Source organism: Myxocyprinus asiaticus, chromosome 22 (genome assembly GCF_019703515.2).
Source record: "Myxocyprinus asiaticus isolate MX2 ecotype Aquarium Trade chromosome 22, UBuf_Myxa_2, whole genome shotgun sequence".
NCBI lineage: Eukaryota > Metazoa > Chordata > Actinopteri > Cypriniformes > Catostomidae > Myxocyprinus > Myxocyprinus asiaticus.
Window position 1 is genome coordinate 14,468,863 of NC_059365.1, and position 23,929 is coordinate 14,492,791.

At 37.3% G+C, this 23,929-nt stretch overlaps 1 protein-coding gene across 50 annotated transcripts in view; it reads left to right on the forward strand.

The window, feature by feature from the left end:
• The first annotated feature begins 16,961 nt into the window (after positions 1-16,961).
• The window catches only part of ahnak (AHNAK nucleoprotein), a 39,555-nt gene continuing 32,587 nt past the window's right edge, over positions 16,962-23,929 (forward strand). For 21 of the 50 annotated variants that reach the window (XM_051649105.1, XM_051649110.1, XM_051649123.1 and 18 more), the window contains exon 1: positions 16,963-17,280. The gene's annotated coding sequence lies outside the window, so the exon portion shown is untranslated. Of the gene's footprint in view, positions 17,281-23,929 lie in introns of all 50 variants that reach the window. The other 29 variants (XM_051649125.1, XM_051649143.1, XM_051649145.1 and 26 more) reach the window with 5 other exon arrangements.

Below are 23,929 nucleotides of genomic sequence, written 5' to 3' on the forward strand. Positions count from 1 at the left end.
AAAAGGGGGGGCCACACCTTACCTGGGGGTGTAACTGGTAACTTATCCATTTATTTTGTTTTCAGTGATTTAATATGTTTGAATCTGGTTACTAATCCTCTGCATATCATATGTGAAAGAAGAAAATGACCTTGATCCTTATGGGAGAATTGAACTACTGCTATAGTTTAAAGTTGCTTTAAGAGCAAAACATCTGGGGGAGCAACACTGTAGACTCTGCAATTGATTGATTGGTGTTAAGTAAACAAATTGCCAAATACGCCTACATTGACAAAGTTGTGCAAAAGATGGGATGCTGTAGTACTAGAGAGTTACTCATGAAAAGTTCTATTGCTTAATGCTGAGCACAGGGTGTGGTCTGGGCTCTGCAAAGCATGACACACTCATTGAAAGGTATCGCCTGACCTAAATTAACCTTATAACGTGTGTGTGTGTGTGTGTGTGTGTGTGTGTGTGGTGTATCAGGAATTTGTCACATTGGAATAGTTGAGCCACTTGCATGCCTTTGAAGAGCACATTGATTTTACTCACTTTATCTCTCAGACAGAAGCTGCTCTTTGGGCCCTCATTGGAATTTCCACATGACATGATGGCTGCCTAATTTTATCAGTCCCTGGATTGCCACAATCATAGTGATTTTAAAGGTAAATACAAACAAGTTTAGGTTCTGTTATTCTATATGATCATCAGAGAAACGTCACTGATTTTAAGTTGAAGTGTGTCAATATTAGCATCAACAAACATAATTGCAAAAGTTATTGTTTTAGATACCCCCCCCCCCCAAGTCTTCCAAACATAGTCCCATCCCAATCTCACATCATTGGTTGGTCCAGTGTTGCTTAGTCAGGTCAATCGGGATGCTCACATAAACTGAGCAATGTTTTGATAGTTGCACAGCGGATGCTTCTCGAGCATCCTCGAGCCCATGACCTGCAAACCGATCAAAGTTCAGGTTTGTGTAATTACAAGATTTTGGCTTTGTAGGTCCATGGAAGTCTCATGACAAAAATATCATGAAAACGTCATTGTCATTCCATCATGTCAGGCTTGACATTCTTATTGTGATTTATTGTGCGTTTAACCACAATGTTTTTATACTATAATATCGATATTTTAGTTCCCCTAACCCAACCCCATCCCCAGATTTAACCACTTACAAACAATACAAAACTTTTAACAGGCATGCTAATGTAGTCACAATAATGTTATTTACATCACACTATAAAATAGATATTTTTGATCACCTAACTCCACCCCATGCCTAAATCTAACCAATAACACAGTATAACCAACCAACAATATTAAAGACATATCGCTAACACTTTACAATAAGGTTCCATTCATTAACATAAGTTAATGCATTAGGTATCAAGAGCTAACAATGAACAATATATTTTATACAGCATTTATCAGACTTTGTTAATGTTAGTTAATAAAAATACAATTGTTCATTGTTAGTTCATAGTGTATTAACTAATACATCTTTTGATTTAAAAATTGCATTACTGTATTTTGCAATTAACATTTACAGCTTTTATTAATCTTAAAGTATTGTTCATCGTTAGTTCATGTAAAATAATTTTGTTAACTTATATTAACATATGGAACCTTACTGTAAATTGTTACCGACATAGTATCAAGCAGATACAAGTACAGTCACAATAATTTATTCCAACAAATTACAAAAAAGTCACCATGAAAGTATTCCAAACAACTCCTGCTGCATTCAAAGTCCTCCGAAGTCAGACAACAGCTCATTGTGAATTTTCTTTTATTTTAATTGCTGAAAACCTTCCTCTCCTTAAAGGCAGTCACATCTCATTAAAAATTTACATCCAAACATTAAAGTGTTGTATTTGGTCACAAGACATGCGAGAACCAATGGCACTTGGCATCATTGACGTGAACGCTGTCGTAACGCTTGTTGAGGCAACAATTTTGAATGAGAGGAGTGTTTAAATGAGAGGTGAGCGGGATTTGAGCGTTATGGCGAATGAGGACACTGATCACTGCATATAGGCTTAAATTTAGATGTGTTCCTCAACACAAAGCCATCATACGGCATCGGAAGATCCGGAATACAGTGCACAGCATGGATTATTTTCATGATCATTTTTGTTGCTTTTTTAATTTTTTGAGCCGCAACTCAGACATTCTGAAAACTCTCCTTGTGCCCTATGACAAAAAATAATAATATATAAAGCAATGAGTAAATTATGGCAGAATTTTCAATGAATTTAATTTTAAAATGTACTGTAGCCTTGGGTAAAGTATTGAAATTATTTGAATAAAGCATCAGTGATATTTTAAATACGGACTAAGGCTGATGTTTTGGTGATGCAGGCAATGAACCAAGTAAACATTTTGCTGGCAATAAGTCACTAAGTGACACATTACCAGTGTGTTGGTTGGGAAGTATGGTTTTCCATGCTCAGATTTATTTGGGGATAGGAGAAAGTATTTTAACATTAAAAACCCCCGAAAAAAACCCACACACTTCACCTTTAATTTTATTCCGTATTTGTAATCCGTAAATTCATGGTTTTCAATGCGTTAAGAAAGAGTTGAGCAAGAGGGTGGGTGAAAATATGATCCGAGTTAGGAAACGGAGAGTGTGGAGCTGGAATGTTTACCAGAAAACCTCCTCTTCCTTTGTATTGGTTCAGAGACATTGGAGTTAAATGGGTCAAACTAAACCAGCTTCAAGAACAATACTTGTTGTAATGCCAACAGCAACACTACTTGCACTGCCAGCTCCCCCTGATGTTCCCCTGTGCTTCATTGGTCTCTTGCTCTGTTTCCCACCCCGGCTCTTCCCTTAGCTCCTATCACACTACTACTTCAGGATTGATTTTATTAGGCTACACCAAGTACATTTGACAGAATGTTATAGTGACTGAGAGGCACCCAGGGTCTGTGCTGTACTGTACATTTTGTTGAGGTTTGTTCCATGTGAAGAAAAAAGCTTGGTATGCCTCTAAGGCATCTGCTCCTCACATCTGGAAAGAGTGAAGGGTAGCAGCGGTCAGGAAAGCAATGCGCTTTAAAGAGAGATTCGGCCTAAAAACAGTATTTGGAGAGTTTTATAACATATAATGGAGTCCAAAAGTTTGATGCCGCTAGTAAAAATCCTTTTATTTAGCATTATTTGGTAATTTAGTATTGTTCTTGTTTCAAACTGTGAAAACAGTGAAAAGTTTAACTTAATTTTGGAGTTAACATGGTCAGTGTTACAAATTTGATTTCAATTGATTAGTGACCTAGAATTAGTAAAAATAATAATTTGTCATAGCGTTTCTTTCTTTCTTATTTTTTTTTTCAAAGCCCTATAGCTTTATTTCCAGGTAGGTTAAAAGTAAAAATACATTTGGTCCCTACTGCATTCAGTATTCAGTAACTCTAGAACATTACATTATATGACTTTGCAGGGCTGTGCCACAAACGTGTTACCATATAAACAAGAGGTTTCATGGCAACGATGAGTCAGTAATGAAACCTCAAATTAAGATGAGGTAAACAAGAACAGAAACTAGGCTGTGAAAGTATATCTTCTATTAAATCGGTTTGTTCAGTGTTGTGCTGATACTGAAATTTTCCCCTGGAGTCAGTCACCATGCTCTTCTGCCAGGAAAAAATAACCACGCTAGTGTGCAATCAGGCTCAACAGAACCAAGCATAGAGGTCTTCACCAATTATACTCTTACACTTTAATTTTAAACAACAACACAATCTAACAAAATGTACTGTATATGAGGCTGACATTCCTTTAACCCAGATTATTATGTTTCTCATTGGAACAGTGAAGACAGGTATTCTGATGTATTTGGCTGCTGATGATGACCTGCATATTTCTTCCCGTAAGAATTTTTGCATTCCACTGCAGGGGTGGAGGGTCAAGGTGCCAAAGGGAAGAATGTGGATGGTGCTGTCAATCACTGGGAACCATCTTAAAGGTTCATCAGTAAAGCATCTGTTGATTTAAACTTCTAAAGTCCCTTTCTTTATTTTCAAAAGTTTTAAACTCTACCAGAGCCTGCCAGTTTTCTTCACTGTGTTTGCACGAGAAGCTTATTTTCATGCAAGGCATTGCAGAAATCAGTGGGGAGAACGAAAACAGACAGCCCCTGCATTTTTGGACATGAGACCCCATACATAACTCTGCAGGCTCAGATTACCATTGGGGGAGGTGGAGCAAATGCATCCAGAGCTCAATGACTAAATATTTTTTTCATCATTTATACTGGATACAGAGGGCTGGAGCTGAAAATATGTTATTTTCCTGGTGGATTTGTTTGTTTGTTTTAGGATAAATGTACAAATCTTTCACAACAGAATTTATTTTTTATTTTTATATCTGCACCACACTGAAGTAATTTTTTCTGTGCAGTACTTTATACGTATATACTTGATTATATTAAGTTTGTTTCTTATTATTTTGTCAGTGTTTTACAAATGGATAAACTATTATATAAATATAAATTATGCCATATTTTACGGCTTGCATTAATATATGGGTAGTCACACAACCTGTCCAAGGACTTTCACCATTTTTAAACACTTTTTTTTTTTGTTTTTTTTTTTGCCTTCAGTATTATTTTTAAATGGTAAAATTACTTTTAACTGTAAAATTCCACATTATATTCAATGAGCTAATATGTACGTATATAATTATTAGCAAAATGGCATTTAAAGTAGTTTTAGATGGAGATTAGCATGTCACACAGAAGGACATCAAGTTCATTTCACATATATTATAATAATAATTAGCTGCCTTGCATCATTTAGACATTTTGAGGACTCTTTTCATCAATACGATTTGAGCCAGCATTTCGGTTGGTGATTTAAACATCCAACGAGTAAACTGGTAACACTTTATACAAAGGTTCCATTTGTTAACAACGTTAGTTAACATGAACTAACAATGAATAATACTTTTAGAGCATTTAGTTAATGTTAATTTCAACATATACTAATACATTTTTTAAATAAAATAAAGTTGTATTAGTTAACATTAGGTAATTCACTATGAACTAACGAACAATTCAAAAATATATTGTTCATCGTTAGTTCATGATACCATATACATTAATGTTAACAAATGGAACCTTATTGTAAAGTGTTACCAGTAAACCTTTTAAGAGGTGCCTTAATTATCAACTATCCAACTACTCCTGTTTTCACCATAGTCTCATTTAGTGTGTTGTGCATTTCACAGGTTAAATAACACTGGCCACAGAGGAATCTATGGTTCTGACACATACACCTTTGTAGATGTGTACCATTTGTGTACAATATGTCTGTGTTTTTATTAATGTTTGACAAGGTTAAACATGTTCATGTTATGCTTATATAGACCAGAAATAACCATAAAACCACAGGTATTTATTCCATAAAGAATCAATAATATGTTGTGGTAAACATGTTACCTCGGGTAAGTAACCTACGGTTAAACCCTTACATTAAATATTTCATATATGGTAGCGTGTTGGTGTATAGTTTATGCTTATAATTTTAAGTTATTCAATTAAAATGTCAACACTGTTTTTTTTATTTATTTAAAAAAAAAAAATAATACATATATAAAGAAAATACTATGCAGGCATATCAATTTATGAATTTGAAATGCATAAATCTTAAAAATAGTCATATTATATAATCTTTAATGTATATAGAGAGAGAGAGAGAGAGAGATTACTCAAATGGAAATTTATGAATTTGAAATGCATACATTTTAAAAAGTCAAATATTTTTTGATTAAAAAATAGTCTATAAACCATATTATGTAAGTACGTCTGATGCAAGCTTCTGAATTATCAGAGCTTTTGTTATGAGAGCTTGCATTGATGTACAGATTGTTTTGTTTGTAGAAGATAGACTGTCATTTCTGTATTAACTTGTACTTGAGTTTTTAAACCTGCCCTTAAAATACTGCGCTGTTGAAACACTTCACAACTATGAGAGGAATGTTATGATGATGGCCTACTGTATCTAAAAACAAGACAAAATGGGACAGTGTAAGTGAACAAACACTGCTGCCTTTTTTTTTTTTTTTTTTTTTACCATAGAGCTGAAGTAAAGGGGATGAACTCTGCACTTCAATAATTGTCATCATTCTAAAGGAGCAAAAGCATGCCTGACTATGTCACTGCGTGACTGGATGGCTAAAAGAGAAGTCCATTATGTTACAATTACACTGTACTAGTCTAATAAAGTCTTATTGTAGATTTATATTATATCACAATATTGACTATATATTTATTAAGAACTGTGTGAATAAGTTCTAGTTGGAGCTGCATTAATGTACTATTTCAACCAGTGTATTTTTGGCAGTATGGCGTGACTGAAGGTATGAATGATCTTAGTGAAGTGAAACAAATTAGATCACTTTGTCATTGCTGACTGTACGATAACCAATCTTGCTGCTACTTTTCAAACCACATTTTGAAATTCAATATTTATATACACACCGGAGATCGCTATGGAAACATCTCTGCCATAACCTTCCCCCTTGCTTATTATGTTGCCATGGCAGCCATCCCAGAATAGTCCTTTTCAGTTTGTCCCTCCCTTGTGTTTATGACTCACAACCTGCAGGGGAAACCACAATTCAGCCTGTAACTCATGATGTTTCTTCCCTACTTTTTGTCTAGAACATTAGAACTGGATCTCAAAAAGGGGAACTCCATAAAAACATGAAAAAATGTGACTATGGAGACCACAGGGATCAAATACATTTAATGAGGGTGGGGATGGGCCAATATTTTCCATTTACAAGAGTTTCTAGTATCACAAAACTGTTGTTATACAAATAAGTAAATAGAACAAATGAACAATTAAATGACCAGTAAAAAGGAATACATTATTTTAGGTGTATGATCTGTCACGTCTCTCCCTTTTTACCCCATCAGATATCGTATGTGTCAAAAATCTCTGTACTCATACAGTACTCATGCACTGTGTGTACTCATGCACATCCTCCCCCTTGTTCTATACTGATGAGGAAAACCAGATGTGCCAACTGTAATAATAATTGCTGTCCTCGGAGATAGCCCACATACACAGGTAGCCCACGCCCTCATCTTGTGAAACTAGCCCTCCCACAAAGGACAGGATGAACCTATTGAAAAACGGAAAACCTCATCTTTGTTTAGTAGTATTCTGCTGATACAATAACCTGTATGTCTGTTATGCTTGAGCAGTGTTAGAAAACACCTGGCACTAATATGTGTGGATTTCATTTAAATTTGCTCAATAAATAGGCACACCTATCTGTTGGGGTGATATATATATATTTCTTGTATTTGTTGCACTTTTTTCATGTACTTTATTAAATTAAAGTTTCTGGCCTTTTTTTTGTTTTGTTTTTTTTCAGTGACAACTAAAAGTAATAAGCCCTTCATAGGTTAATTTTCGGAAAAGTGTAAACAATACACCTCTGTGTTACTTTCAAACATTGATCTGTTTGTTTAAGCAGCCCGGCCAGCGTGGTACAGCAAAATTGGCTCAACCAATGGCATGGGTTTTTGGCTGCGACTATCTGTTGGTTCAACCAATGGCGACAGAGGGCATGGTCAGAATGCTGTCTGAAAACAATGTTTATTTTTGCAATTCCGTTTGGTGATGCTAGTGGTGCAGAAATTATACACTTCAGCTTTAACATCTGTGTATATTCAAACTGATCAGATGAAATTTTAACTGATTAGTTGTGCGGAAAAAAACAAAACTTTTTTAACAGTTTGATTGTTAAATTTGATTAATTTGATTACTCTTCTAAAAATTATAATAAGATTCATTCACTGATTACTTTGTTAAAAAAGTAATCACATTAATAATTACTTTCAAGTTACTTTCTAAAACACTTGTTCCCTATCTGTCACTCACTCGACGTTGTGGCGACGTAGTGACACTAGGGGTCACTCTTGGGAGGTCAAAGGTCTTTGATAAAAGGCCAATGAAAATTGGCGAGTGGTATTTGCATGCCACTCCCCCGGACATACGGGTATAAAAGGAGCTGGTATGCAACCACTCATTCAGATTTTTTCTTCGGAGCCAAACAGTCATGCTCACTGAGCAGAATTCCCATGACTGTTCATTCACCTCTGCTGGATCTGACGGCGCATTTCAACGGCTTCTCCCTCCTCTGCACTGGTGCACTGCAGAGAATGCCCCTGGGCGCTTCAGCAGAAAAAAGAGTATATTTCTCTAAAAGAGTATATTTCTCTAAAAGAGCGGCACACATGGAACGTATTTTTAAAGACACCTCTTTTTAAAGATGCCTTTCCTTGTGTGTTATTCCTGGTTGCGCTCGTTATCTCTCGCCTCCTGACGGTCACGATCACTGTCTTTCGTGTCTGGGCACTGCTCACACGGAGACAGCGTTCATGGATGGGTCATGTACTCATTGCGAGGACATGTCCATGGCAACGGTGCGGTCGCGTCTTGCCTTCGTAAGAAAGCAAGCACCCCAGAGGCTCCCCGCCTCTGTCCTTTTACCCACGGGTATGAGGCCAGCGCGGCTAGCACTGGGGGCGATTTGGGGACCCTAATGGGACCGCCTCCACCGGGTATCCCCCCGCGGACCTCCCATTCCCCAGCACGCTCGTCTGCCCTGATCGGGCTTCCGGATGAGTCCGCCGCCTCGTCTCATGGCGAGTTCGACCTCTGATTCGGAGCCCGTGAAAGTGATGAGCTCTCGAGCGCAGCATCGGAGAGTGGGCTCATCCAGTCGGATGCGGAAGCCTCAGCTGGGCTCCTCCCTTCGGGTGCGGTCACCCGGTCACAGGCTGACGCGGAGATGACGGCATGCTTTCCCAGGCAGCCGCGAGCGTTGGGCTAGAGTGGGCTCTTCCCTGAACCCTCGCGGCTCGATGATTGGTTCCTGGGCTCGCGGTGCCGCTCAAAGCCACGCCCCGCCCCCGTTCCTTTCTTCCCGGAAGTGCATGAAGAGCTGACAAGTCCCGATCTTTTCAGCTTCCCCGCCCTCACTACCCTCGATGGTGGGGCGGCCAAGGGCTATTCGGCAATCCCCCGGTGGATAAAGGCGCTTGCGGTGCACCTATGCCCACAGAGCGCTGCCACCTGGCACGGGTGCTCAAAGCCCCCGTCCAAGGCCTGTAGGTTTATGTTGTCTCTGACGGCCAAGACATACAGTGCCGCTGGACAAGCCGCCTCCGCCCTGCACGCCATGGCTCCCCTGCAAGTCCGCCAAGGCGCTAAAGGAACTGCACGAGGGTAGTTCCGCCCCAGGATTGATGCAGGAACAGTGCTCAGCGACCGACCTCACTCTCCGAGCGACGGAGGTCACGGCGCGGTCTCTTGGGTGGACGATGTCCACATTAGTGGTCCAGGAGCGCCACCTTTGGCTCAACCTGGTCGAGATGGGTGAGGCCGACAGGACACGGTTCCTTGCTGCCCCCATCTCCCAGGCTGGCCTATTCGGCGACACCATCAAGGACTTTGCCCAGCAGTTCTCAACGGTGGAGCAGCAGACGGAGGCTATCTGGCATATCCTGCCCCGGCACGGCTCAAGATCCCGCACCCCATCTGCTCGTCGCCAAGGGCGTCCCCCTGCGGTGACTGCAAGACCATGTGACGTATTTTTCCACTTAAATATCCCCCCCCCTCTTTGGGCGAGATGTGGTCTCCGGGTCTCCTTGGGAGGGACACCCCCCGACTAGACCTGGCGGCCCAGTCGGATAATCCCCCTTCTTTCTTACTAAAAAGTAATTACTTTCACTGAAAGTCAGTAACTGTAATCTGATTACAAAAAATTTAAATGTAAAGCATTACACTACATTTTGTGCCTAAAAGTAATTAGATTACAGTAACTAATTACTTTGTAATCCAATTAAACCCAACACTGGTAGTGAGTCAGCATCAATGGAATCTTTATAGTTTAATATACAGTAAGAGAGTACACAGACTCCCTGCAGTAAAACTAGCTGTTCTCAGTTTTACAAGTAAAAACAACTCAGAGTGCACATTTTAGGGCACATTGTTCCCCGCTGTTTTGTTTGAACTTCAAATAAAGTGGCTCCTCTTATCCGCCGAGGTTGATCCCAAGACACACCCAATAAATTCATCCTCTCTGCCCCTCCTTGTTCTTTTTCCTTCCGTCGCTTCTTGGTATAGTACTGCGTGCATTGTAGTCATGTGGAATGACTCACCCTGACACGCCAACACTCACTGGTGTTATTCACACTAGTTCATACAGGCAGACACACCTATGAGCCACTCACCAGGAAACACCCGTTCCCACATATCCTAGAATTGAACTAGTAAGATATTTTTCATGGTGACTCTGACATCGCTGGATACAGTTTAGTCACATGAAAAGCATGGGATCTTCTTGTTAAGATTACAGTGACTAATCTTTCAATTATGCATTTGCATCAAAGTAGAGAGCATTGTAGCATTTGCTATGGCCATTTCATGACTCTTTTCCCCACATGGTTTCAGAACTCTGCAGAAAAGCATGAGTGTTTTGTTCCTTGACATTCTTTGCCTGTTTGTAATCCAAAACTTTTATTGCATTTGGGAGACAAAACTCCTACACCAAGAAAGCAACAAATGAGAACATTGGAACATATACACACTGTTGTTCCAGTTCTTTCCTGACTCATCTAATACTTTTTGACTATTCTTCTGATCACAATATTTACAATAGTTCTAATACTTGAAAATAGCCTTATATGGTTTTATGTACCGAATAATGCAACATACTTCTTGTACATTTACAAAGCAACTTATATACTCAAAGTAACTTGCCACTCCCTATTTTTCTTAACAAGGCAGACAGTACAACTCCTTTTTCGATAGGAGAATTCATCTTCTGCTTACCATTACACAGCTGTGAATTTGGGTGTGACATGTGGATTTGTTTACCAAGCGACTCAGGGTTCTCTCTCTCTGCCTGTCTTTCTTTCTTTTTGTCTTTCTGTCTGTCTGTTTGCCTCACACCCACTCAAACATACACCCACCACATACAAACACCTACACTATTTACATTAATTTCCGGCATGGGCAATAACTAAGGCAGCTGAAACAGGCACAGAATTGAAGTAACAGTCCTCTTACTCAATCGAATGTGATTTAGACCTTGTGAAATATATTTTGTGAGATTAGGGCAGGTTAAAACAAAGCAAAAGGAGACCGGCTGTTAAAAAAGCAGAGAGTAAAATGGAAGGCACTTCAGGGAGAGGCAGTGTTGACAGGGATGAATGACTGATCTGGTTGCTTCAGGGCAAAACCTGCAGCTATATAAGTACAATACTTGCTGTACACATACAGGCAGGAAGAATCGAAAAAGTGTTGATATAGATGAAAATTTCCCTTAGCGTTCCAGTTCTTTCAGGTAGCTCATCAACAATATAAATCTTGTGTTTAATTCTTGCTTCAGGTTAGGTTTACTTTTTATTTTACTTTTCTCTTAGGCTTACATTTCTCTACAAAATACAGTCAGGAATATGCACACATGTACGTGTGTTTTTGTAACATGACATTTCTTGTATTTGCATTTGAAGGATTCAAGAAAATAACTATCACACTATTTGCACTTTCTGATTTAAAAGAACACAAACACTAAAGATGGACACTAAAGCCATGTCCAATTTCAAGGGCCAATCACACAAGGGTACTTGCGTTAGGCTTCAATACACAAATTTAATACAGTTTTTCCCATGACATTTTATTTATTTATTATCAGCATAACAATTTGAGTGAAAAGCTGAACTGAAAAATTTCAGAATTGATTTATTTAGTATTTGCCACTTTTGCTTTAATGATGGCATGTACCAGAGCTGGTATGGACTCCACAAGTTTGTTCAAAACCTGATGATCCATATTATCCCAGACTGATCTGTGGATGTTCCCATGATGCATTTATGGAACTAATATAGTCAATGTCAAAATATTTGCATGATCACAGCGTTTATAATTTGAGATCATTAAGTTCATTATTCAACTGTATTTCAACTTAATTATTTCTTTTAATGTTTTAACATCACTAAGACTGTCTGTAATTTTTATTTTATTACTTATAGCTTTGTTTATTAATTTATTGATACCATTAACTATGCCAACTGTGAAAAATTGTGAACAAACAAGAATAACAACCCATACATTCAAACTTTATGATTGCTATGTTAAATAGATCAAGCAAGGCTTAGTTGTAAATGCCTTGAGAGCAGAGTTCTGACTTATGTTTATAAGCAATTCTATAAAAAAAAAAAACATATTATATGTAATTGTGACAGCTTGTATTACTTCGGCATTTAGCCATATTTTATTGGCTTCAGTTCATTTTCCAAACTGTCTGATGGGGACTGTCTGGGGACTGACTGATGTGTTTGAATTGGCTGATGTTTTTGTAGCTTCTTTAAAATAAATTAACAGATATATTTTAAAATTGTTTTATTGTTTGAAGTTTAGCAGGAGGTATATGCAAACATATTTACCAAAAACTATTTGCACAAGGCTTTTAAATTTATTGAACAAAGAAAAATATTCTGGGAGTTTAGGAATATATATTGCATTTATCAGAAAAGATCAGTTAAACTGAAAATGATTTGAAAAGCATTATGGGCAAATAAGGTTTAACTTTAAATAATTAATCTAACAATGTTTGAATTGAGTTAACATACATTTTTTTTTTTATATGTATAGAACTTTAATATATAAATGGTTTCAATTTAAAATGCTCAATGCCATGTCGAACACCAAATGCCATTAACAAACACCTAACAAGCTTTGTAAGCATCCTTATCATATTATTGCATTTTACACCAGCATTTATTATCAGTTTGTAAGTTTAGAAAGAAAATGTATAATTCAATCTTTGAACTGCAGTGGTATTTGCTCAATTGACTGGTCACAAAACGAGAATCAAACTCTCCCCAGAGAGACACTGGATTTTCTAGTATGAAAATAGTATGAAAATGTTGATGGTCTGGCTCAAAGAAGGCATTGTCTATGCTTACTGAAACAATGGACACATTATTAAAGATATGAAACAGTTTTCAAATGGCAACAAATGTTTGACATTTGACATAAAAAAATAATTAAAACCTACATCTGTCAAGTTTTTAATCACAATTTTGCCTTCATTAATTCAATTCAGTGGTGCTGCGGAGTGACAAATGAGTTGGCAAAATGCTGATAAAATAGATTAGGATGGAGTATATCATGTCACACCGCAGGTAAATTTTCCAAAGCAGTTAATGTCAACTGTCCACACACAGTATACACAGTGCACACATTACATATTAGAGTGATCATTGATTAACACAATGATCACTCTAAGACTTTATATATTTTACAGTTTGATTTTTGTTAATGCATGATTTTCTGTAAAGCTGCTTTGAAACGATGTGTGTTGTGAAAAGCGCTATACAAATAAAAATGACTTGACTTAAGTACAAGAATAACGTGCAGCACAATTGACACAAAACAGCACTTGACATTATACACAGTATACACAGGTCATTGTGGGACACCTGTGGCAATTTCTTTAAGACTGCCAGGAAAGATGCCCTTCCCTAAAATTCATTTAGAAAATATGCAATGGCATGTTTAATATATGCACAAATTATCTATATTATTGAACAATTTTAGCAAATAAAATTTTTTTTTTTTTTACTATAACGCTGTTCATTCAAGTAACGTAATCCACGTTTATTTTACATGAATATGTCCAAAGAAGTGAATGGATGTAATGGAGACCTTGTATATAGACCTTATTCACAGTAGCGTCATCTTTGATTTTTGATGGGAATGACAACAAGGCTGTGAAGTATAGATGTACAGTCTCTTCAATTACAGTTGGTTACAGTGTATTTGGCTCATTCCACTGCCGAAACATTGAATAAATATTTTCCCTTATGAAAATTGATAGTTCATGGCAAATTTTCCGTAAACTTGCCGCAAATTCGCCACTGATAATTTTCACATGCAAATGAGCTTTTCGGCAAACTTGTGGCAAATTGTCCATTGTTGCCAAAGGTTTGCCGGAGGTTCACCACTACCGGCGAAGATCTGCAAACTTCTGACAAACATTTGTGGCGAATCAAAAGCTCATTTGCATGTGAAAATAAAGAGAGGCAAATTTGCGTCAAGTTTTGTAAGGGTTTCCAAGAAATTTCAGTAGACAAAAAACTTCAGACAACATGAGTTGTGGAAATTTATATGTGATCTAGGAGCTTTTTGATAGCTTTATACAGTGCATGTCATTGAAAAGATGGTAAGTCTATCCCTCACAGCCTAATTTTTATTCCTGTCAAAAATCAAAGATGGCGCTACTGTGAATAAAGCTGCATTCATGACACATACTATCGGAATTACTGTAAATACGAGTTTCCCACTTGGAATTTGCACATGAATGACCCCTTAAATTGTAATTACGACTAAGAAACTGTGAGATAATTTTGATACTCAAGTTTCCAAGATGGGAGGAGTTGTAAACTCTTAACATGGCAGAGGAGAGTACGGTTTCTGTAGAGAATGACAGGTTTTATTAATTTTTCTAAATACAGCTAATTGTTAGCGCTTGTCATTTCGTCATATTCATTGATGTATATCAGCAACCATTTGATGCATGTTGTATATTTTTACACCGTGAAAAAAGCATGAATTTGCCCAAAAAACAGTTATCATCAGCAAGCTCACTGAATATGTGTTGTGCTGTCAAATTAAAAGTTCCTCAAGAAATAGGAATGAACCTGCTGTTGTCCATGTTTCTTGTTCTTTCTGACAAACATTTGAAAGTGACATACTTGTTATTACCACTTCAGAAGTAGGATAATTCCAAAAGCACATGAAGGCAGCATAAGGTCTATTGGCCTTTCGATGTTCAATTTACTTTTGTCCCACCTGGACTCCCTCTATACATTGATTGGTTGAACTTTCAAATGGGCGTAACTTTGCGGGAAACAGCAAACAATAGAGTGCAACAGTGTGGTTTCAGAAGTAAAAATCCCATTAATTTATTCCATAGATGCATGGATTTTCAATGCTAACTTATAAAACTTTAAAGACAGACACATATACTATGAGCTCCGAGGTTGTTTATCGATAGTATATACTTCAGTTGAAGCCATCCATTTGCGTTATTTCAACTTCATTGTTTAAAAATCATCTTTAATAACGGAATTCCTGTTGAACTACATTACCCATAGTACAGCAGAGAAAGCATCACCAATCAGAGAACGGCCACGGCCAACAAAGCCATGGAATTACTGTAATTATGAGATGGCAGCTCGGAGGTTCATCTCAGAGGTTCTACTTGGAGCCGTTCACATTCTCAGACCTTGTAAATTATTCGTTTCTATGGCAACACTTATAAAGTCATAAAGGTTTTGATGTTGATAACAGTAAAATGTTTATCACTTCATTAATTCACCTATATATGCCATATTCTTTTCACATGATGTCATGACTGTCAAGTCTGAGCTTTCATAGAATTACGAGTTTACAACTTGTAATTACGAGCTCTACGAAGACGTGAACACTTTTTACAAATCGGAATCTCGTAATTACGGTAATTCCGACATGACGTGAACGCACCATAAGACTGGAAGCGACCACGCACTCCCATGACGCACTCTAAATGATGCAAACGAGTCGATCTCCCTGCACTCTCATACTACTGATATATTTGTGTTAATCAGAATGTTTTGCAGTAAATGGAAAATATTTTGTTTCTATACTTATAATCAACAATAAACCAATAGTTTTATATATTTCCATAGTTTTATATTTGATTACGTCATTCGCAATGATTCATGGGATTGTAGTCCATGCCCTCATGAAAGACGGTAAGCACACATACTTGTACCTTTGTCTTTTTGTCTGATTTTCAAATAGTTTTTTGCCTTAAAACAGTCTGTAATGTTATGATTCACCTCGGAGCAGGTTGGATTGGTTCATGCTTTACAACTCTTTAATTGAGGATTTTTTGAAAAGACTATGGATGAAATGAGTGGGAAAAAACTTCCAGAATCCAGATGGCTGAAAAGGGGGCGGGGCACCGTTGCGCTTGAAACGGTGATATACGTAATTGACAGCGTTTACGATGAAAAAATGGCCGCGCTGTCGACCGCCAAGTGCTGAGCTTGGTCAGTTAGTGTTGTTTGATCATTTCACTGTTTTATTAGTAGTTTATATGGAAAGATAGAATCATATAGACCTAGTCTTAAAAAGGACATGCATTTGTTTCCAATCAACATATTCATTTTCTACCACTGTTTTAGGGATGGGTGGATCGATACTAAAGTATTGATGCTTCCGATACTGATGTGGTATCAAGAATATCGATCCTCACATAAAAATATTGATTCTGAAGTTTTTTAACAAGTGATCTTTTATTTAGATTACATGAATATTAATGCATCTCACAAGCTTCGAAGTGGAAAAGAATAGTTATATGAGCGAATTGTTGCATAGCACCGGAACTACTTTTTCTTCCGCTCATCTTGATGCACAGAAATGCTAAAATACACTAGCAGTCACAGACAGCGCTCACCCTTTCAGTTATAGCACTCGTTCAAATAGGGAGCAGTGCTTTCCTGAGGTAATGACAGAAAAAAAGCATCCGGAGTTATTCACACTAAGTAATGACAAACCTAGATGTGACATATTATAATGGATTTGTTTGACAATTTGTACAGGTTTATTTAAATTCAGAGTTGTTAAAACATTGATAATGATCTGTAATCCTCGTAAATAAATGATACCCTTATGAAAACTTACCATGGATTTACTGTATTAATGTTGTATTAACCATGACTGTAGTAACCACGACTGTAATAACCATTACAGGGCGAAATTGGCCTAAAAGTACTTGGTATCGGATCGAAAAGAAAATAAGCGGCATCGCCCATCCCTACACTGTTTCGAACATCTCGCTCAAACAGTGGGTGGGCTGGGCTAAAATTATAAGCGACCACTCCCTGCTACACCGTTACCTCCGCCCTCTTCCCAAATGAAGAACACTACAGCTTCACGCTAGACGCTTCCATTCTCCATAGCCCGGAGTTACAAGCACGCACGAAATAAGCAGCACGAAAGTGAGAGGGAGAGAGAGAGAGAGAGAGAGAGAGAGAGAAAAAAAAAAAAAAAAAAAAGAAAAAAAAACTCAAGTAAGCTTTTACGCCTTGTGTAAGAGAGTGGAAGAACACAAATAAGTTAAGAAGGCGTTTATAAGGTTTCGGAGGAAAACTTTTCTGGGCTGTGGCAGAAAGAAGTGGACCGCGGAGGATGCCTCGGCAAATGTGTTGAAGTTTCAAGGTAAGTTTATGAACTTTTTTTCAATTCTTAATTAGTATAATTCTGTTGTGCAACGCTCATAAAGCTTAACCACCCTTCCAAGCTAGTAATTAGATTTTTTTTCTTTTTTCATTTTCTTTTTCTTTTTTTTTTTTTTCTTTTTTTTTTTTTTTTTTTTTTTTTTTTTGCTGCCCAGAGCTTTTTAGATGTTTGATTATGTCTTAATAATACAATATATTTGTTTATTTGGTTGTAAGAAAGACTTATTACATCTGACGAACTTTAAAATTCCAGCAGCTGTAAGTGCGAGCATGTTGAGAGTGGGTGTGTATCTGGCTGAAAAATTATCATCTGTTGCGCACGTTTCTCACCACAATACTAGCCTAAATGTTTGCGATTGTTCAGATTTCAGCGTTTAGTTTTTTAAAACTTGACCTGCTAAAAGGTGACTTAAAAGAAACAGGGTTCGTTTTTATCATTAAGGGAAATTTCTGAAACGTTGCATGCCATGCAAAAGATACACCCAAGTAGTTGTAGTCCAACAGAGTTAAAGAACTGCAGCTGGGATAAGATGGATGTCTCTTGCATGAATGTGCTAGTTCTGTAAATTAAAACGAATAGATTTGTCATGAGATGGAGTCATCTACTCATATTGGTGTATACCAACTTCCCCTCCTAAATGTACTGTATGTGTATACTCTGACTTTTAGTCATGCTACACTTGGATTCCTCAGAACTTTCCTCTTGGAAGTAATATTACCCTGCCCTACCAAATCTGGTCACAGTTCTAGATTTTTGGACAATATTCTGCACTGTGGTTGAACTACTGAAAATATATATTTTTCTGATATTCTGTCCTTATTTTATTTGAAATTGAGGTTTAATTTGGTTTAAACTTTCTCATTATCCCTAGAAATTTTACATTTATTAATTTAATTTGGGAATCTCCAATTTTGCTTTGATTTTTCTTAACCTGGAGCTTTGGCCAGGGTGTGGGGAGTGAATAAGAGGGGGAAGGGAGGCGGGTGTATTGGAATGTAGTGGTTTGGAAAGACTTACTAATTGAAACCAGGTTTGAAGCATAGAGGGGAAAAGTAAGGCTTGCTATGGAGGAGAAAGAATGAGGTGTTTTATTCACACCCAACTGCTGCATGACTTTGGTCTTGGAACCGTTTTGCAGTAGGACTACTGCAGGTTTGTTATATAACTGAGTAAGAGAATAAATAAATAGATTTAGTAGAGAAAAGGACATAAAGGGGAACGTTGCAGATAAGCACTGAGATTTGGAGATGTGTATGGAATTTTGACATGCAAGAAGCTGTTTTGTACTTTGTGTGATATAAGGTATCTTTGTGATGAATGTGCATGTTCATGAACAGAGTTTTCAAGAGAAATATTTAGAGCCCATCCCCCTTCGGCTGCCACACCCAAAGCTCTCTTCTGTTTTGTCAGACCAGATGACTCCATGGCAACTCAAGAATTCTAAATCAGTTTCTCAATATTGTACAATTATAGAAGAACAACTTTTTAAAATTATAATTTAAGTAATTTTTAGTGCAGGATTTTACAATGCCAGAGGCGGTTGTTAAGTTTTATTATGACTGGGGATGTATTTCAACCTTGGTTTTATCTGAAGGTTGCAAAGTGTTTGTTTAAAAACAGAACAGGAAGCATCTTTCTTATCTTGAATTATTTGGGATTTGGATGTTAAGTACCAACAATGTTTAGACTTAGAAATGTGGTCTGTGTATCATTATCTTATGCATCATTGTCTTGTAGGTTTACAGTGGATGCACAACTTTCTCCTGCTTTGTGTTGATAGGCCAGATAAGGGTGTGCTTCTTAGGACTTGCTATTCCAGTGTGAAACGGAAAGAGTTTGGACTTGTGCACACTTCCTCTGTCATTTCCTTAAAGGCTTGTCGAGGACTTGCCAACCACACCACACCAAAAGAGAAGCGACAGGCCTCCTAACTGTGGTTACAGTTGCTATTTGTTTGTTTTCTCACATCTTGATCTGCCTTTGTCTTGAATTCAGTCGTTCAAAAGACTAGATTGAAAGGGTTCAAATATCCATGCAATTTTCCAATCCAAATTTTGATTATCCATCACAGATAAGCCACTGTCATGGTTGGTTTAAGAGAAATAGCTTATGGGATGTTGGGATCATTAAAGAGATTTGAGAAAAAAAAAAAAAAAAGAACATGTTTGGGCTTAGACTTTGTTGCATTATCTTGGTACATGTCATCCTGTTCAGACAGACCCTGGAGTTATCATGGTACCATGATTGAGAAATACTGTCTTGAAGCTAAAACAAAGTTGGACAATAGGCTAAACCAAATCTCTGCCAGTATTGCTCTTGAGTCAGAGTCATAATTTCATAATTTTCCATTTTGACAGAGTCGTGTTGTAAGATGTAATCAGGCATACACATGTCTTAATTGAAGGGTAGATTAGTAGATTTTGGGTAGAGGATCACTGTAGATTGCTTACATAGTTTTTGACTCTTGTTTATTGTTGTCTTCTGAATTTTAAGCATTCAGCTTTTTGCATACAAACAGTCCCCTATTGTGATAATATTATGCATTTATTCCCAATTTGGCTCATTTAACGAAGTAAAAAAAAGAAATAATTAGTTTTATTATATTATGTAATATGTTCTGTGAATTGTTTAATACACAGTGAGTTCAAATAAATATTATATTAATTTTATTAGGCTACTGTACTTTGGGCTATCTCATCGTGTCTGCTTGCTAGTGTGTGACTGCAGTAGAAGTTATGTCTAGTTTTTTTTTTATTATTAATTGGAAGACTGCTATGATAGACTGTACAACATTACTTGATTATATGTGTTCTCTGGGTGTGAAATAGAGGATACAGTCTGCATTTGATTACGGTTTAACATTGGAAGTCAGTAGACTTAACGTGTTTATAGATTTTAAATTGTCCTTTTAAAAGGTCTGTCAAGACTGTCTATCACCTGGGTTTATTGCTTCAATTATGTATGAGTCCTCTTGTTTTCAAAAACAGTTATTTTTTTCGAAATAACAGGCTTTATATGCAGAAACCATAATTTAAATGGTACAGTAAATAATAGGCTAATTAGTGGCCAAGGTGAGACACACATGGGCTGACTTGCATGACGTAACGTAACGAGTAACAGCAAATATATGTAGCCACACTTTTTTAATGGTTCCCAGGAGCAGAAGTATTATATGGTTGCAAGGTTGCATGCCTATGTGAAACAAACTATTTACCTGACAATTAAATACACGTTGAGGTCTAATTTTGATTATGCTAATGCTTTCGAAAGTGCGCTTTAAGAGCATTCAATGATCTGCGTTTCTTGATGTATTTAAGTGTTTGACTACAGCTTGTCCTACATCATGCTATTTTAGTAATGCAGCGATGCACATCTACTTGTGTGCAACAGCATGATGATGTGGGCTTCAAGCATTGTTCATCTATGTTAATTTTTGCAACGTTTATTTGAGTTTGTTTCTAGTTGTATTTTAGGTCATTTAAGAATTGAGACACAAATTATTTGGATGTTTCAAACCCCATGCCTTTTTCACTTTTACAGAATGATTGTCAGTGGCATTATAGACCTAACTATAAAATCAACTGATAATGACTGAAATATATTTCAGCCAGTAAGAGAACCACCTTGCCACAACAGTCATCACTGTGTTTGATCGCTAACTCATATCTTTTGACTCCGTTTGAAAAGCTGTAATAATGGCATAAATAAACAAGGCAGTATAGCCAAAAAAAAAAAAAAAGTGACTCACTGCAAGTCTCAGCAGCACATAGCTAATGCACACACTTGCATAAATGTTCCTGTAACGTTTAATTCACCAACATGCTATTAGTGTAACTCAATACAGCACCTTTTGAAAGTCCAAGATCATAATGGTTCAAAAGTACTTCTTAAAAATTCTCTTTTTTTTTAATGATTTTATTTTACTCATTGTCTATCTGTATTTTGTTCCTCTAAATAGATGAAACCTTCACAGTAAGATTAAAGCATTCGTCTTTGCATGAAAGGTTGGTCAAATGTGGGTTTTGAATTGAGCCCACATGGAAGTAAAGTGTGGAACATTTAACCAAATGGTAGTTATCTCGATTTTCCATGAATGTATTAGCTCTTTTTTTTTTTTTACATCAGAAATTGCGTGCCTCAAAGCAAGACACATGATTGATGAGTATTTGAAGAATTATGACTTAACACTTATCACATTAAAGAGTATCCTGTAATTTGCTTTGGAAAAAATGTCTGCTAAATGGCAAGTAACCAAGTAACTCCAGTAAGCAAAGCCAAAGGCTACAATTTTTGTGTTGTTGCATTGTCTAATTGCTGACTGTATGTGCATGTGTCTCTTATTAAACATTACAACACTTTAATGAAAAGAGTGTAGCATTAAGACTCAAGCAGTGGCTTTTCTATAATTAGTGGTCTGGTCATCTGCACAACAGTGCTATGATCACTTATCTAACGCCCCTCAGCATTGGCGAACGTTTATAAATTTAGATTTATAGTTGTGAGATACCTCATATTTTCACTGGAGCACCAAGACTTTATGCGTTGCAAACAATTTGTATGACCTCTTTTGCTCTGCATTCGTCAATGTCATGATGAGGGGCTTCTGTTTGTCTATATAAGTGTGGAAATCAACTTCCTGCAATTAAACTAATGATCAAATTGTATTACTCTTTAGTGTTAGTAAGTGGAAAGCATGAAAATGAGTACCCTGTTTTTGTACCAAGCTCAGACCCACTGGGTGAGTTTAGTGGGTAGAGAGTAGGACATTGCTTTGGAGTTAGTCATTGCACTAGAGGCTGGGCACTCTTCCAGCTGGCCTGACGGCTCTATCAAGGAATGTGTGTGACTGGAGGCCTGGGTGGGGCTCGCAGCTCACTGTTCTATGTGTGCAGGCTGTGTGAAAGATGGTGTGCATGTAGTTTCTCTCTTATTGTACGAAGGGTGTGTCCCAGACATCGGATGCAACGTTTGCAAAAGTGTTATGCCATAAACTCATCTTTTTATAGATTTGTAGCATTTTTGCCAAATGTCATCTTCCGTTGTGGTGTCGTTTAACATATCTCAGGCCTGTGATTATTGTCCTATTTTGTTCTAGTACCAGTCTTTCTTATATATGCAAAGTATATACAAGTAAATTTTATCAACGATGTGCAGGCAAAACGTTAATAGCTCAGAGCATGTTTTAACATAAAACTGCTAAACTTTGTTATGAGTTATTATTTAGCTTTTATTTTGCCAGCAGTTTTGTTCTGCATGCTCCACCTTTACCGAGGTGACAGCAAACTTGATACAACTAAGTAGAGGGCTTGTAGATGTCACCCCTTTGAGTGTACACAGCTGCTTTGCCAAATGTTTTGCAAACAGTGTTACAGCCTTGTCCAGTCTGGCCTTTATCACCACGTGCCCAAAACTATTTCAGTCACAGCTCAGAAATACCCGTCCCTTAATGAACGACAGGGTAGTGAGAGGTTTTAGCAATGCTTTCCAAATAATAGACAATGAAGTTTGAGCTAGCAGCTCAGAGGAAAGAGAGAAAAAAAAAATTCTAGTGTTTTCTTTACTACCAATGCGACCCCACAGACCTGTGAGGAGCTCATCCCCATTAAATAGCAGGTCATTTTCTTGATGTATTGTGCACAGGGAGTTGCAAACTCCATATCAAGTGTCTGGTTTGTAAATGTTTTGCGCAAAGGTTTTTTCGTCCTTTTGATTATAGTGTAAATATACAGCTCTCTTGGGGCAGTGCTAAATGATCACTTTTACTGTAAACAGTTGTTTTGTATATGTGTTAAGAGTCAGTAACAGTGGAATAGTCCTGGGGAGAATAAATATCAGGGCAGGTCCCCACAAGCATTTTACCTGTCTGTGCTGATTCCAGTGTTTGTTAAATGAGAAGTATTTTGCAGCTTTACTGCTATATGGAGAACCTCTCAATTTCAAATAACCACAGTTATGATTTGACCTTAGTTATATGCCTTATTTAAAATAATTTTGATCACACTTGAACTCACGTTTAATTGATCTTTAATCATAGTGTTCACGGAAATGTCTCGTTCATCACTGCTTCAAAGACCTTAAAGGCATGTCTGTGAAACTGACAAATTCCCAACATTTCTGTAACCCAGGCCGACAGGCTTAAAACAGATATCTCTTTGTGCTCAGCCTCTTCAGTTTCATTTTTTAACAAATGGGCGTATGCTAGGACATAAGGAAACACTCAATTGGAATGAAAGCCACAGGGCAACTTCAGAGGTCAAAGTTTTACAATTTAAAGTTTTTCTTGAAGCATTTGTATGTTGATTCCCCTGAAAAATATAAGCGCAGTAGCTACGTGGCACTTTAAAAACATCTCTCTGTTTGTTTGAACACCCTGATCAGCCCAATGACGTGAGTTTGGGGACAGGACTGGTTCGGGGACCAGTTGTTTAAAAGCAATCACTGTTTTTGCAATTCCGTTGGTGATGCTAGTTTCACAGAAATTACATACTTCAGTTTTAATGCACATGAGTCCGAATGCACCAGCATTGAGGAAGAATATTATTTGTTGAGAAGTCACTTGACTTGCAGCTTATAGCATTTGAACAATGGACACAAATCTGCTTTGCTTAACTAGAGACGTGCAATATGA